This window comes from Malus sylvestris, chromosome 3 (assembly GCF_916048215.2).
Source record: "Malus sylvestris chromosome 3, drMalSylv7.2, whole genome shotgun sequence".
Classification (NCBI taxonomy): domain Eukaryota; kingdom Viridiplantae; phylum Streptophyta; class Magnoliopsida; order Rosales; family Rosaceae; genus Malus; species Malus sylvestris.
In genome coordinates this window covers 19481249-19496417 of record NC_062262.1, presented here as the reverse complement: position 1 = coordinate 19496417, position 15169 = coordinate 19481249, and positions in this window count along the sequence as shown.

The window sequence follows — 15169 nt, the reverse complement described above, 5'->3', positions numbered from 1 at the left end:
GACATTTCACATGTTAAACTAATCTAGTTTAATATAAAGGGCAAAGATTATTGTTTGAGCCGTCTCATATAAATGTTATATGCTTAAACGATAAAGTCCAAGGAATATGTGATTGGAAGAATGTAATCTAATGAAGTTAGATTCATGAGACCATTCTTTCGTAGACACATCCTAAATGTTCCTGATCATAGGATTGCCAATTGGGCATTGACAGTCCGTCAAGATCGGTACGTGCTATGTCTTCTCTCAGGGAGAGTGACTAGTCTCGAGTCATTGGTGTGTGTGACATCAAGACAAGTACGTAGGTGCTCAGTAGAGAATGAGTTCACTGAACGTGATCAACGAAGAGTTCTCATACTCATGTCACATGAGAACTCATGTTTGGGATAATGCAAATTAGTCCTTTGACCTGAGGCATCACAGTTGTCTTGTGGTTAAGTCCTTGATCTTTGATTATGTCAAAGTCACCCCATCGGGGTGTCCACGGCATCGTTGGGGTTAAGCCACTTAGTCATGGAGGCAAGTGAATGCGCAACAAGGGATCTCTAACCTTCAAACCGTTTGAGGGAGAATACTCTATGATATGATTTAGAATCTCTGGCCAGAGTATGAATGAGATTTAGAAAAGTCGTTCTAAATCACATTCAATGAAATCATATAAGCACACGAATCACATTGGATAGTAGACATGAATAAATAAACTATCAAACCAAACAATGTGGTCAGGAGTATTAGATTAGAGAAAGACCGTATTGCATTTGTAATCCCAAACTGAATAGGTTTTCTCTACCTCTTCTGATTAGCTTGGGTAACCATGATATGCTGCAAGGTGTCACTCATGGTTTGTGGAAGCCCTAAACGTGTGTAATCACTAAAGGGAGAATTGAAAGTAAGTTTCAATTCACAATCGATTTGAAATGGTTTTAATCGCCCACTGCCTCGCTAAAAGGAACCTAATGGATCGCACACCATAAGAGGTGGAGATTGGAGATTAAACGGAGATGAGTAAGAATGATTAAATGGTTTAATCATTTATTTATGGCAAGGATTAATTAATATGTTAATTAATCAAACGAATAAGTTCGTTAAAGACCTCGGGATAGGTTTTGGACCTTAAGGCCCAATGGGCTTCGAACGTCAAGCCCATTGACTTAAGTTGTATGACAACTTAATGAATAATGATTCACTGAGACCCAAAAGCCCAAACAACACCCCATGGCCGGCCATTTAGAGGAAGGGTAGTGAACTTGCTTTAATTACAAGTTTGCCACTCAAATGAATAAAGGTATAAATATGACTTTATAGCCTTTTACTCATTAGGGTTTCTTTTAGAGAAAATTGGTGAGAACTTGTCTCTCCATTTTCTCTCTAGGAGGCCGGCCCCTTGGGGGGTACATCTTGCAATCCCACTACTCCAAGGTCACTCATTTCTTCTCCAATCTCTCCTTGGTGAAGAGACTTAGAGGTTCCCTACTTTGGGAACTTGGAGAAACCTATTCTTCCATCCAAAAATATAGATTTAAGATGCAAGGAATGAAGGCCCTCTCTTTGGGTGATTAGCCTTTGCTTATGCAAAGAGGAATCTACAAAGGTATAAATCTCAACTCACTTTGTTTTGAGTTGATTAATGGTTCACCAATCTACTAGGCTTTGAATTTCTTGGTTAATGTTTTGTTTTTAAGTGCATGCTAGCATGATTCCGCCTTTAATTGTTAATTGCATGCTATATGATGTTGCTTAAATGAACATGTTTTCACAAAATATCCCTTCAATGTTTAATAAGTTACTCACCTCTTTGAACCAGGAAGTAGAAAATGGAAACAAAGAGATGCAAAATCAAGCCAAGAAGGCGGGTGAATTGGAGAAGCAAATTGGGCAGATTATGGAGTTCATGGCACAAATTCAAGAGCAAAGTGAACTCTCCAACTCAACTATTGAAAATTTGAAGGAAGATTTTGAAATCCATGATGCTATCACTTTGGGAAATGCTATGGAGGTTGGAGGTGAACCCAAGACATCCAAACCAAGCCAAAACATGGATGAACAGCTGCTGCTTGAAGAAGAGGAGAATAACAAGGCCACGGCAAGGGAAGAACCACCCTTGCCACAGCCCCATATGCCCTCTATGTCATCCACTACAACCAAGGTAAGCCTAAATTCAATTTGTCCTGACCCCGTTTCACCAAATGCCCTTATTCCTTGGAGGATCATGCAATCCAAGGAAGAAGAGGGTGAGAAAGGCATCTTCAAAACCTTTCCAAAGACTCAAGAGCAAGAAGTGGATGGGGAATGTCTAGAATTCATCAAAGAAGATACACTTGAGACGAAAATTCCCAAAGAAGTTGGATTTTATGACATAGGACAAGTCATAACTCTCAAAACACCAAATTTGGCCAAGTCTCATATCCCTGCAACCTTCAAAGATGTGGTGTTTGTAATTGAGTTTGTGTTGGAGCAAGCAAGTAAGCCATCTTCTCCAACTTCGATTTTATTATATACTAACTTGCTGATTTTGATGATTCAGGCACCTACACTAGAATTTAAAGCATTGCTGGATCACGTCAAGTGTCACCGTCCATTCAAGGATCAATTCCATGCTATGGGCCCTATCTAAGTTTAAAAGGAAGTTTCGTCCGGCTGGAAGACGTTAAAGCAAGCGCTTCTTGGGAGGCAACCCATGTATTCAAATAAGGAAGATTTTTGAATCGCTCCACAATCAGTTTTGCATTTCTAAAAACCTTCATTTTTCCACAGTTTTATTTTGGCATGATTATCATTTTTATTTGTTGCTTGTTTAATTGTTTTTGGTGTGGGTTTATTTTTAAAACACTGACAGATATGCAAGGTATTTTTACATTCATTTTCATGAAAAAAAAGGAACATTAAGCAGAAAAATACAAGAGGGAGCCTTCACAAAGGCTGCTTAGGAGAAGTCTCAGTAGTCGGCGGAGCCTCAACAGACGGCGGAGCCCCAAAAGGAGGAGGCATCGGAGGTTGATCATTTGGAGCTTCATTACGCGGTACAGCCCTAGAAGACAAAGGCAAATGCTGTTGGAACAAACCCATAAACCTCTAATGATCAAGTAAAATCTGACCATCAGATTCCTGCATCTGGTCAATCTTCCTCTTCATGTTTGTAGCATAGTTATGTGCTAGCCTGTGCAACTGATTATTCTCATGCTTGAGCCCTCTAATCTCCTGTTTGAGACTCATCACTTCAGCCGCCAATGATTCAACTTGACGGGTTCGAGCAAATAGGCGTTGGGCCATATTAGACACAGAACATGCGCACTGCACACTGAGAGCCAGAGAATCCTTAACAGCCAACTCATCAGACCGTTTGGCAAGTAGTCTGTTATCTTTGAGAGTGACAAGGTTCCTGGCCACCACCGCATCTGTCATATCATTCTTCATTACCGAATCCCTAACGGTAAGGGGACCAGTAGAGGATATGAAGGATGGGCACCATATGTTGTTTGGAGAAGGCGGGACTGCCTCTTCACCAAGGTTCAAGTCAAAACAATGGTCGGAGGGGCCAGACATTTTCAGAGGTGTTAAAGAAAGAAGAGGTCAGACAAGTCAAGATCGTAGAAGTGCAAGAAAGGAGTTTCTATAGGTAGAAATTCAAGTGAACGTCCTGCGTACCTCTATAAAAATCAGCACTCAATGGGATTTCAAAGATCAAAAAGGCGAGCTCAGAAATCGAAGAGGCCAACTCAAAAATCAAAAAGGCGCTAGCTTTCTCAAAAGTTGGGCTTGCTCAAAAACCACGGGCCAATCTTCTTTTCCAGATTTGTACGCACTTGTCACATGCAACCTCTGCACTCGACAGGATTTCAGAGATTGAAAAGGCGAGCTCAGAACTCGAAGAGGCAAGCTCAGAAATCAGAGGGGCATCTGCTTTTCCAGACGTGTCAGCATCTGTCACATGCAGAGTCAGCTTTGCGGAAATCACGAGCAGTTGGTCTAAGCGCCGATTCCAAATATTGAAGAGGCACTTGCTTTTCCAGACGTGTCAGCGTCTGTCACATGCACACTCAGCCTTGCGAAAATTACGGGCAATCTGTCGAAGATCTCTTGTGAAGTAGAAAACACGTGAAGTTTACTATTAAATCATCCAATGGTTGCTGACAGGAGTGAAAGAATAGTACCGGTTATTAATTCCTATAAATGTCACACTTCACCCTCCATTCCAAGGCAGACATACATAACCCTTCTTCTTCTCCGAGAATGCCTTTCCAACAAACCCTATCGAGTCACTCAGTGTTCCTTATTCCTTAGGGTACCTCTGCAAACAACTCATCCAAAGAAAAAGTATTTCATATCATGAAGGTTGAAAGCAAGAGTATCTCATATCATGCTTTCTCCCTGTCCTTCTCCTTGTCGTTGTTTTGGGACAAGGAGAAAGAGAGCAATCAGCCAGCACTTGGTATCAATCTTCTGATCTGGAACCGACTGCCAGGAACCTCTTCCTGATTGCTTACCTAGCCTTGCTCTCGAGTACTCATCTTCATCATTTTATGCTTCATCTTCGTCTACCACATTTGCCTGGGGAACATATAAGGGAAGTGAAAATGATACCTCGAAGCATGTGGAGACAATTTGCCAATTCATCCTCAGCTAGGGACAAGGAGAAAGAAAGCAAGAGGTGGGCACTTGGAAAGATTGAAGAAAGAAACAGACCAACACCTCTACCTCATGCCTGCCTGCCGTGCAGAAGAAACATGCAGAGAAGAATGCATACTGCACAATCAAATCAACCCAGCAGAAGGAGTCTAATTTGAAACCAAGGAACTCTCATATTCCTCGCTCAGAATTCCAAACCAGTTCGAGATCAAAGCTGTGGAAAGACAACAAGATCATCTATCTCCAAAACCAAATTTGCGTTCTTAAACTCTACTCTGTCTGGTTTTTACTTTGCCATACTTATCATGTTTAATTGTTTTTTGTTTGTTTGTTTGCTTGTTTTTGTGTGAGTTTATGCTTGAAACATTGAGGACAATGTTTGATTTAAGTGTGGGAGGGTAACCATTGTTTTGCATGAAATTCGTAGGAGTTTATCACCCATTACTTCTAGTGTTGTTCCTTGCTGTTTTAAGTGATTTTAAGCTGTTTTGGAGTGTTTCAGTGTGTTTTGACATAAAAATCCGAAAATCTCATAAAATTTTTAAAAATTGTTTTGAAAAACCCAAAAAGAATTGTTTTTGTATGTTTATTTGTGTCTTAGGGTACCTTCCAACACAATGATGAGGATTTGGTTTTTAATTACATGGTTGTTAAAGGGAGTTATAAACATGGATGAAAATTTGATTTACTCTCTCAAGTGAATTCCAAGTGTTTATTTCATTGCTTTGGTTACTATCGCTTTAAGAACGTTTGTTATTCCTATCCTTTCTTTATTAGCCATTACCCCCAAGCCCTGTTACAACCCTTGACTTCAATCTTGAGTGTTGTGTGTTTCAATTTGTGGAGTTCGAAATTGGTATGAGCATATGGTGTCACTGGTTCTCGCATCTAAGTAGTAGCATTCCATTCATGAGATCATATCTAAACATGCTTAATAACACCAGAAAATTGCTTTCTTTGTTATAAAATATGTGAGTCCTAGTCTTTCATGTTTACATCAATCTTCTCACATATACCTACTATAGGGTGTGTAGTCAGAAAATGTGTGAGAAAACAGAGAGTATTTTGTAAGGAATTGAGCAAATTCTCTAAGGCATGTTACTACATTCAAAACATTGTTTTAATTGGTTAATTGTGAACAAGTAAGTAATGACTGTGATTAAGTTAGTGCTCAAGTGTGAAGATAACCAAAATCTGTGGGAATGATGATTTTTAACATGTCGTGTGCATTGGAAATCCCTGAGACAAATGTTGGAATGTTAGGTTGTGTTTTGTTTGTTTTGTTTCGTTTTGTTTCTTTTGTTTTGCTCGAGGAGTAGCAAAAGCTAAGTGTGGGGGAATTTGATAGAAGCATATTTATGCAACTTAGTGAGCTTGTTTCTTGGTATTTACTTAGTTTAATTCTAGCTATTTTAGTACTTTAAGCTATTTTCGTGTGTTTGTAGGTTCAAATAACAAAGTTGGCAACAAAGTGCAATTTGGAGCACTTTGGAGCATTTTTGGGCCAAGATTGGATAGTGCAAGCATGGAGACAAAAGGATGGACGTTTTTGAAGATTAGAAGGCTAGAAATCAGCATGTGTGTGTGCAAGTGTGTTGACCTACAACTACAAACATCCATCCACTACACCCATTACATCCATTCATTACCAAACACTCATCCACTACACCTATTACATCCACTCATTACCACAACACTCACCCACTACACCCATTACATCCACTCATTACCACAACATACACCACTACCACCTTAATTAGATGGTGGTCCTTTCCCTAGCCTATAAATACATCCACCCTTCACCATAACAAAGGGAGGAGAAAAGATCCATCCAAAGACACTACATTCACATCTTAGAACTCCATACACTTACACTTCCATTCCTTGGCCGTGAGCACCATCCATTCCTCCATACAACCAACCCTTCAAACACTCACCAACACCTTGTGCCGTAGCAAAGGAAGGGAAGGAAAGTGCTTGGACGTGCTTGTTGTCCAACTTGGATCGTTGGAGCGTTTAGGTGTTTTCTTTCTTTTGTTTTCAATGTCTAAATTTGTTTATCTTTGCTTTGTAAGTATGAGTAACTAAACCCCCCTTAACTAGGGGGAATTTGAAACCATGTTCATGCTTGCAATATGATTTGATTACCTTCAGTTGTGATTTCATAAGTTGTAAATTCAATTTGTTTAACTGCTTGATTGATAACTTATTCGTGTATGTTTATTAAGAGTGCACACTTAGTTTGCATGCATGAATATGATGCTGGAGTATAAGGGAGTTTCACCTAATAGTTACAAACTTATATTCAGAAGTAGTGGAGGTCGCTTATAAACGATCGCGTTAAAGGAGCAGGAGTTTCATGCTCATCATAGTAACGAATGCCTCGTCAATACTTATAGTTTTCATAATGCTTAATGATCTTTGATTGTATCTTTATTGTGCTGTTCACGTAAAGGACTTTTGAAGAATCCTTGAATTGTTGTATGCGCTTTCCCATCCAATTCAATAACTTAAGGAGAACTTGAAGGTTAATTTAAGCGGACTTAATTAACCTAGGGTGTTGAGTTTCATGATTGATCGAAAGAACAACTGAAAATTGGTTTATGTGCAAGTATGTCATGTGTGGAGAAGAACCTTCTAGCTAGCCCATCATCCATAGTTTACCCAAATTCGTCCAAAATCTATTTTAGTTTACAATCTGTTTGTTTTGTTTTCAAATTCGTCAAAATCAAATCCCCCTTTACTTTAAAGTGTTTTATTAGTCAAAATCTGTTTTGATTTATGTTTTTAAGTGTCTTGAGTCAAGTTAGAACCTAATTTCGTCCAAAACCATACCTAGAGTCAGTTTAGAGTCTAATTCATTGTTTTAAGCAGTTTTGAGTCTTTTAAACTAGTTTTGAGTCTTTTTAGTTTGTATTGCATCTTTTGAGTCTAGTTTGGTGTTTTAAACTTAATTTTACGTTTTTAAGTCAGTTTCAAGTGTTTTAGCAATCCCTCCTAATCCCTGGCCTAGAACGATCCCTACTTACATTCTTTACTACAATTGACAACAAGAGGGTTTAATTTGTGTGTTATGATAATTTTCGCATCAGGACACTTTGCACTATGGTCCTTTCGGCATATTGTGACAATTGAGAAGTAAGTTTTGCTAATTGAGCTTGAATGGTAGCAAAATCCATGTCTTACTTCTCTAGTACCTGGAATCAAGGAAACAAAACTAAATCAAATATCATAAGTAAAAATAAAAGACACAAATAGAAACAAAGTCAGTAACTAAAGCAAAAGACATGAAAAAGAAACAACGGAGGATTAGCAAAGTTGCTAATCCCCGGCAATGCCGCCAAAAATTTGATGCGAAAATAACTTAACACACAAATTAAGCCCTCTTGTTGTCAATTGTAGTAAAGAATGTAAGTAGGGATAGTTCTAGGCTAGGGATTAGCAGGGATTGCTAAAACACTTGAAACTGACTTAAAAACGTAAAATTAAGTTTAAAACACCAATCTAGACTCAAAAGATGCAATACAAACTAAAAAGACTCAAAACAGCTTAAAACAATGAATTAGACTCTAAACTGACTTTAGGGATGGTTTTGGACGAAATTAGGTTCTAACTTGACTCAAGGCACTTAAAAACACAAATCAAAACAGATTTTGACTAATAAAACACTTTAAAGTAAAGGGGGAGTTGATTTTGACGAATTTGAAAACAAAACAAACAGATTTTGGACGAATTTGGGTAAACTATAGATGATGGGCTTGCTAGAGGATTCTTCTCCACACATGACATACTTGCACATAAACCAATTTTCAGTTGTTCTTTCGATCAATCATGAAACTCAACACCCCAGGTTAATTAAGTCCGCTTAAATTAACCTTCAAGTTCTCCTTAAGTTATTGAATTGGATGGGAAAGTGCATACAACAATTCAAGCATTCTTCAAAAGTGCTTTACGTGAACAGCACAATAAAGATACAATCAAAGATCATTAAGCATTATGAAAACTATAAGTATTGACGAGGCATTCGTTACTATGATGAGCATGAAACTCCTACCAAGAATTCATTTAACACGATCGTTTATAAGTGACCTCCACTACTTGTGAATATAAGTTTGTAACTATTAGGTGAAACTCTCTTATACTCTAGCATCATATTCATGCATGCAAATTAAGTGTGCACTCTTAATAAACATACACAAATAAGTTATCAATCAAGCAGTTAAACAAATTGAATTCACAACTTATGAAATCACACCTGAAGGTAATCAATTCATATTGCAAGTATGTTCATGGCTTTGAATTCCCCCCTAGCTAAGGGGGGTTTAGTTACTCATAATGGCAACAAAATCAGAAAATAACAAAGTAGACATTGAAAGCAAGAACGAAGTACACCTAAAACCCTCCAAAGTTTCAAGCTTGAAACGCCAAGGACTTTCGTTTTCACCACCTTGTTGCAGCACAAGTATCTAAGGATGTGTATGGATATATGGAAAGGTTATGAATGCATTTAGGTTGGATGGATGCCACGGCAAGGGAATGGAATTGTATGTGTTTGTGGGATGTTGGAATATATGGATGAATGTAAGGTGCTCTCGGCCAAGGAATGGAAGTGTACGTGTATGGAGTTATGAGATGTGAATGTAGTGTCTTTGGATGGATTTTTTTTCTGATTTTCTCCTCCCTTGTTATGGTGAAGGGTGGATGTATTTATAGGCTAGGGAGAGGACCACCATCTAATTAAGGTGGTAGTGATGAGTGTTGTGGTAATGAGTGGATGTAATGGGTGTGGTGGATGGATGTTTGGTAATGAGTGGATGTAATGGGTGTGGTGGATGAGTGTTGTGGTAATGAGTGGATGTAATGGGTGTAGTGGGTGGATGAATAGGTGTAGGTCACGGCAAGGGGAAGGAAATAATGGCTGACTTGTGTAAGTGAATGTGGGAATGAATGTGTGAATGTGGCTATCCATGTTTCCCTTTACAAATGCACACACATGTTAACATCATTTCAGCCACAAATCCACCCATTTTCTGCCCTCCAAACTGTCCATGCCGTGTGTTTTCATTTTACATGTGTGTGTTGTCCATCTTTCCCATGTGTGTGTGTTTCCTCTTACATTTGCACACACATGTTCTTCATCATTTCCACTAGCAATCAACACATTTTCTATCATCACATGGCAGCTATGATGTTTGTAGTTGTAGGTCAACACACTTGCACACACACATGCTGATTTCTAGCCTTCTAATCTTCAAAAACGTCCATCCTCATGTCTCCATGCTTGCACTATCCAATCTTGGCTAAAAAATGCTCTAAAATGCTCCAAAATGCACTTTCTTGCCAACTTTGTTATTATGACCTACAAACACACAAAAATAGCTTAAAATACATAATTAACTAAGAAATAACAACACAAATGCACAAGAACAAGCTAACTAAGTCGCATAAATATGCTCCTATCACTAAACCAATGGCACCTGACGGGTCTAAGTCTCCCTTTGGCTTAGTGTTCTTGTTGTGGACACTTTTCTTCAAAGACTTCTTGTACTTCATGGCATCCTAATACCAAAATCGGATCCATGAAGAAATCTTCACGCCTGACTTACCCTTAGTGTAACGCCCCACCCAAATAAATTCTTTAATTCGGGAAATAATGTTATTGATAGGACCAAAATAAACTCCCGCTTTATTTAGCAAAGTTTAAATCACGATTCTCTATTTAAATTTCTTAATTCCTCCTCATTAACTGTAACATATCTTAATCACTAAGGCAAGTGCCTAGATTTTCTTCTAATAATTCAACTTCTCAACATAAATTAATTCTTGATTGACAAATTATGAGTTACCCACAAAATCCATAACCCAACTCATTCATCAAGAACATAAGATAAATGTAGTAAATTAATCTACCAATTTATCTTCTTAGACAAATTCCAAAGTATGATTCATCTCGGTTATTTAAGACTGCATCTAACACTGTTAGACTGCCTGCGTACCCGTCAGCAGGATCAAGGCTTTTGTAGTTCACAAATTCCAAAATTTAAACCAAATCCGAAAATATTCATTTAATCTAACATATACCAAAATCGTATTAATATTCAAACCACAACAATTTGATCTCAAAAACATAAATCGAATAACGAAATTCGCATAAAACGAAATTGTCGACTCCCTGGTCGTGCGCCACCGCACCCGCTGCGGCAGGTGGCGGTCGGCCGCCCCGACTCGTCGAAAAATTCAATTTTTTGTAAAATTCTCAAAAATTACAAAAATGAAGATCTCAATGAGTAGAGAAACTTTCATACTAGCGACCAAGGCCAATTTGGCTGGGAAACACCTCAAAATGGCCACGAACCATCAGAAACCCTTGTTTTTGGGTGTTCTTGATTCGTCTCCAAAACAACTCCGACGCTCCAACCAATGAATAGGCTTTGTTCCAGACCTCAAGGGGAGTCTAATGGTGCTATTAATTTGATGGAATCATTTCAGAATTGGGGGAAACAAAGACACGGGTTCATCGCACCCACCAGTGCGGTTTTCCCAAATTCAAGGCCAAATTTCATGATTTTTGAAGTGTAGTAGGAAGAAGGAAAGTTATGGAGGGTTTTACAATAGTTAATTTGATGTAATTCGCCGGAAAAAGGGCTAAATTTCGTCGGACAAGGGAAAGGAAACCCGACCAGGTCGGGTCTGGTCACCTGGGTCACGGGATCCCCCGCTCCCCCATTCTCTCCTTTTTCCTCCTCCCCCTTTCCCCATTGGTCCTCTCCCTCCTTATTCCTCCTCGCCTTTTAATTTTGGGCGTCCACGTGGCTAATAAGATTTCTCTAGAAATCTGGAGCCTTCCAAATTAATGACCAATTTACCATTTTGTCCCAAACTTTAAACGTTAATAACTTCTTCGTTATAACTCCGTTTCACGAACGATTTGTGCCTACGCGTTCATGAGATCGAGCTCTATTCAAAAATATAAATTGTGACCTTAAAAAGTCTATGGATTTTAAATAATTAATTTCCAAACTTTAAACCTCGTAATTAGTTTGATTTAAAAACTGATCTCAAATAAACTAATATAATTTCTTGAAAAATAACATAAAATCTCGATAATACAATTACGTCAATTATAATAATTTCTCAATTCTATCTTCATAACCGTAAATCGATTTGTTTTCGATTTTCTCCACATATTCATAATTATGAATATATTTCATATATTTAAGTGTTTAGGGTATTACATTCACCCCTCGTTAAAATAAATCTCGTCCCTGAGATTTCAACCGTGAAGGTACGAGAAGAAACTCGCACTGTTTCCACCATCTCTTCTATGGTGAATAAAATTATAACCTCTGTCTACGATTATTCAACTTAGAAATAAAAATCAATGAAAAATTTATCGTGATCGCTCACATTTTCTCAGTTTTCCAACCACATTCTTTGATAAGTAAAAATACCAAAACCTCTAGCCACAAACTTTGATAGAAAAAAAATTATCTTAAATTCTAGCTGTAATTCATCTATGGCTAAGTAAACATCACAATATTAAACCAAACCACTAAGATTGACAAATGAATTAGCAAAAATTCCAACCAAAATCCTTGAAATCCCGACCCTCATTACTCACTACCATATTAAAATAAAGATCCAAAATTTTCATTACCATGAAATGAAACCAAGGCTTGAAATTAACATGCATCAACCAACCAAAACACGGATTGAACTTACTTGAACTTAGTGTATCCAGGATTTCACACACATGACACGCGTTTTGTTATTAACTATATGTGCAAATAATACAAAATATTTCCCTAACAAAATCCAACCAATGCATATGTAGGCACAATCATATTGATTAGAGCCAATGTTCTTCTTTCCACATTCAAGTTTAAACCTTCATTTCCATAATGTATATTTGATTAAGACGTCAAATTGCAAACCATGACTATCATAATATCAGAATTCCCCGTCATAATTCGTTAATGGAAAACTCAACTAATCAAATTTGAAATTTACGAACTTTCCCTTCTTCAAACATAAAACCCAACTGGGAAAACGTTAATATTAACGAACTCGAAATCTCATTCCATACATTCAAGTTCCAAAAATAAGCTAGTCAACAAATTATAATCATGAATATCACTCACATTCTCTTATTCCCAGACACATTTATTGGGGAATAAATATCAAATTCTAATCATAATCATTGGCAACATAAAATTTATAAATTTTCTGCCAAAACTTATAATTGACAAAACGACCATAAAAAATTTCAACCAGATTCATGGAGGATTTCCAATCACACTCACTGGTTAATGGAAAGAAAATTAAAACTAAATTCGCAACGCTACAAATATAAATTCTCATTTTACGGTTCCCTTCATTTTTTTTTCAATTAACTGAATCGCCCAAAGTAAAAATTTAAAACCTTTCAAATCTTCCTTCCAATTGTTTCTCTTTTGACTTAATTCAAATGCAGCCACATATCGAATAAATTAGTGACTCGCACTTTCAAAACACTACTCACATTCCATCATCCAAGGAAAAGAAATATATACATATATCACGACTCTTACGGTCAACAAAATCAAACCATTAATAATCACATAGTTACGAGAATATATGCTCATCAACAGTTTAGTTCGCAATATCGAATCCAACAATGCCAACTCAAGACTAAGGCAACCAAATGAATCAAATTTGTAATTAAAATTTTTCCCCATCAATTCTTTCCATAATTCATAAAAAAATTCACATCTCACACAACTAAAAAATTCGTTTATATTAAATGAACTCAAAATTCCATTCCCATTCGATAAATCACATATCTTCCATAAAAATTAAAGTTCCCAACCAAATTATCGTGGCCATAATATTTTTAAAATTTCTAGCTATACTTATCATTGTCAAAACACTAATTTCACCACCATTTTCTTTTATCTTCATCAGTGACTAATTTCACCACCAATTTGGCCGAGAAACACCTCAAAATGGCCATGAACTGTCGTAAACCCTTGTTTTTGGGTGTTCTTGATTCGTCTCCAAAACAACTCCGACGCTCCAACCAATGAATGAGCTTTGTTCTAGACCTCACGGGGAGTCTAATGGTGGTATTAATTTGATGGAATCATTTCAGAATTGGGGGAAACAAAGACACGGGTTCATCGCACCCACCAGTGCGGTTTTCCCAAATTCAAGGCCAAATTTCATGATTTTTGAAGTGTAGTAGGAAGAAGGAAAGTTATGGAGGGTTTTACAATAGTTAATTTGATGTAATTCGCCGGAAAAAGGGCTAAATTTCGTCGGACAAGGGAAAGGAAACCCGACCAGGTCGGGTCCGGTCACCTGGGTCGCGGGATCCCCCGCTCCCCCATTCTCTCCTTTTTCGTCCTCCCCCTTTCCCCATTGGTCCTCTCCCTCCTTATTCCTCCTCGCCTTTTAGTTTTGGGCGTCCACGTGGCTGATAAGATTTCTCTAGAAATCTGGAGCCTTCCAAATTAATGACCAATTTACCATTTTGTCCCAAACTTTAAACGTTAATAACTTCTTCGTTATAACTCCGTTTCACGAACGGTTTGTGCCTACGCGTTCATGAGATAGAGCTATATTCAAAAATATAAATTGTGACCTCAAAAGGTCTATGGATTTTAAATAATTAATTTCCAAACTTTAAACCTCATTATTAGTTTAATTTAAAAATTGATCTCAAATAAACTAATATAATTTCTTGAAAAATAACATAAAATCTCAATAATACAATTACGTAAATTATAATAATTTCTCAGTTCTATCTTCATGACCGTAAATCGATTTATTTTCGATTTTCTCCACATATTCATAATTATGAATATATTTCATATATTTAAGTTTTCATGGTATTACACTGAGCCTCCTAGGAAAGCTTGTGATAAGCCCAAAACAAATAGCGGCAACTTGTAGGCAATCCTCGGCTATTGCGATGAAAACATTCTTCCACGCTAGGAACAACCTTGTCGTAAAACTTACCCTGGATCGGCAAGCCGCATATCTTGTGGAGATCCCAAAGTGAAATTGACATCTCCCCTTGTGACATGTCAAGTGTGTTGGTCCTATAAATAAGGGTTAATTGTTTCCTAATGCTATAGGGGGAGAATACATACCAAATAATAAAAGGAAAATCAAAAAAAAAAAAAAGGAAGCACTTTCCAGCTGCAAGAAGGAAGCAAATTCCAAGCAAAAAAGGCATTGTAATTTCGGCCAACAAGGGAAATAAATGATGTTTTTGCAACAAAAATCAGCTAAAAAAAAAAAAAAAAAAAGAGGAAACAAAGAAATAAGGAAAGGACTTCAAAATTTCCAAAACATCAAAGGAAATTGCCCCCTTGCCGAAATTCAAAGAGGGAATCTCTCCAAAGCAAGGACAAGTCTTCAAGTTTCCCAAACCAAAAGGAAAAAAAAAACACACCCTCTTTGCTTTGGAAAAGGAAAGGGAAAGAAAAAAAAATGCAAATCCTACTTACCCAAGGACAAGCATTAAATCTTTCCAAACCTTAAAGGAAATCACCAAAGC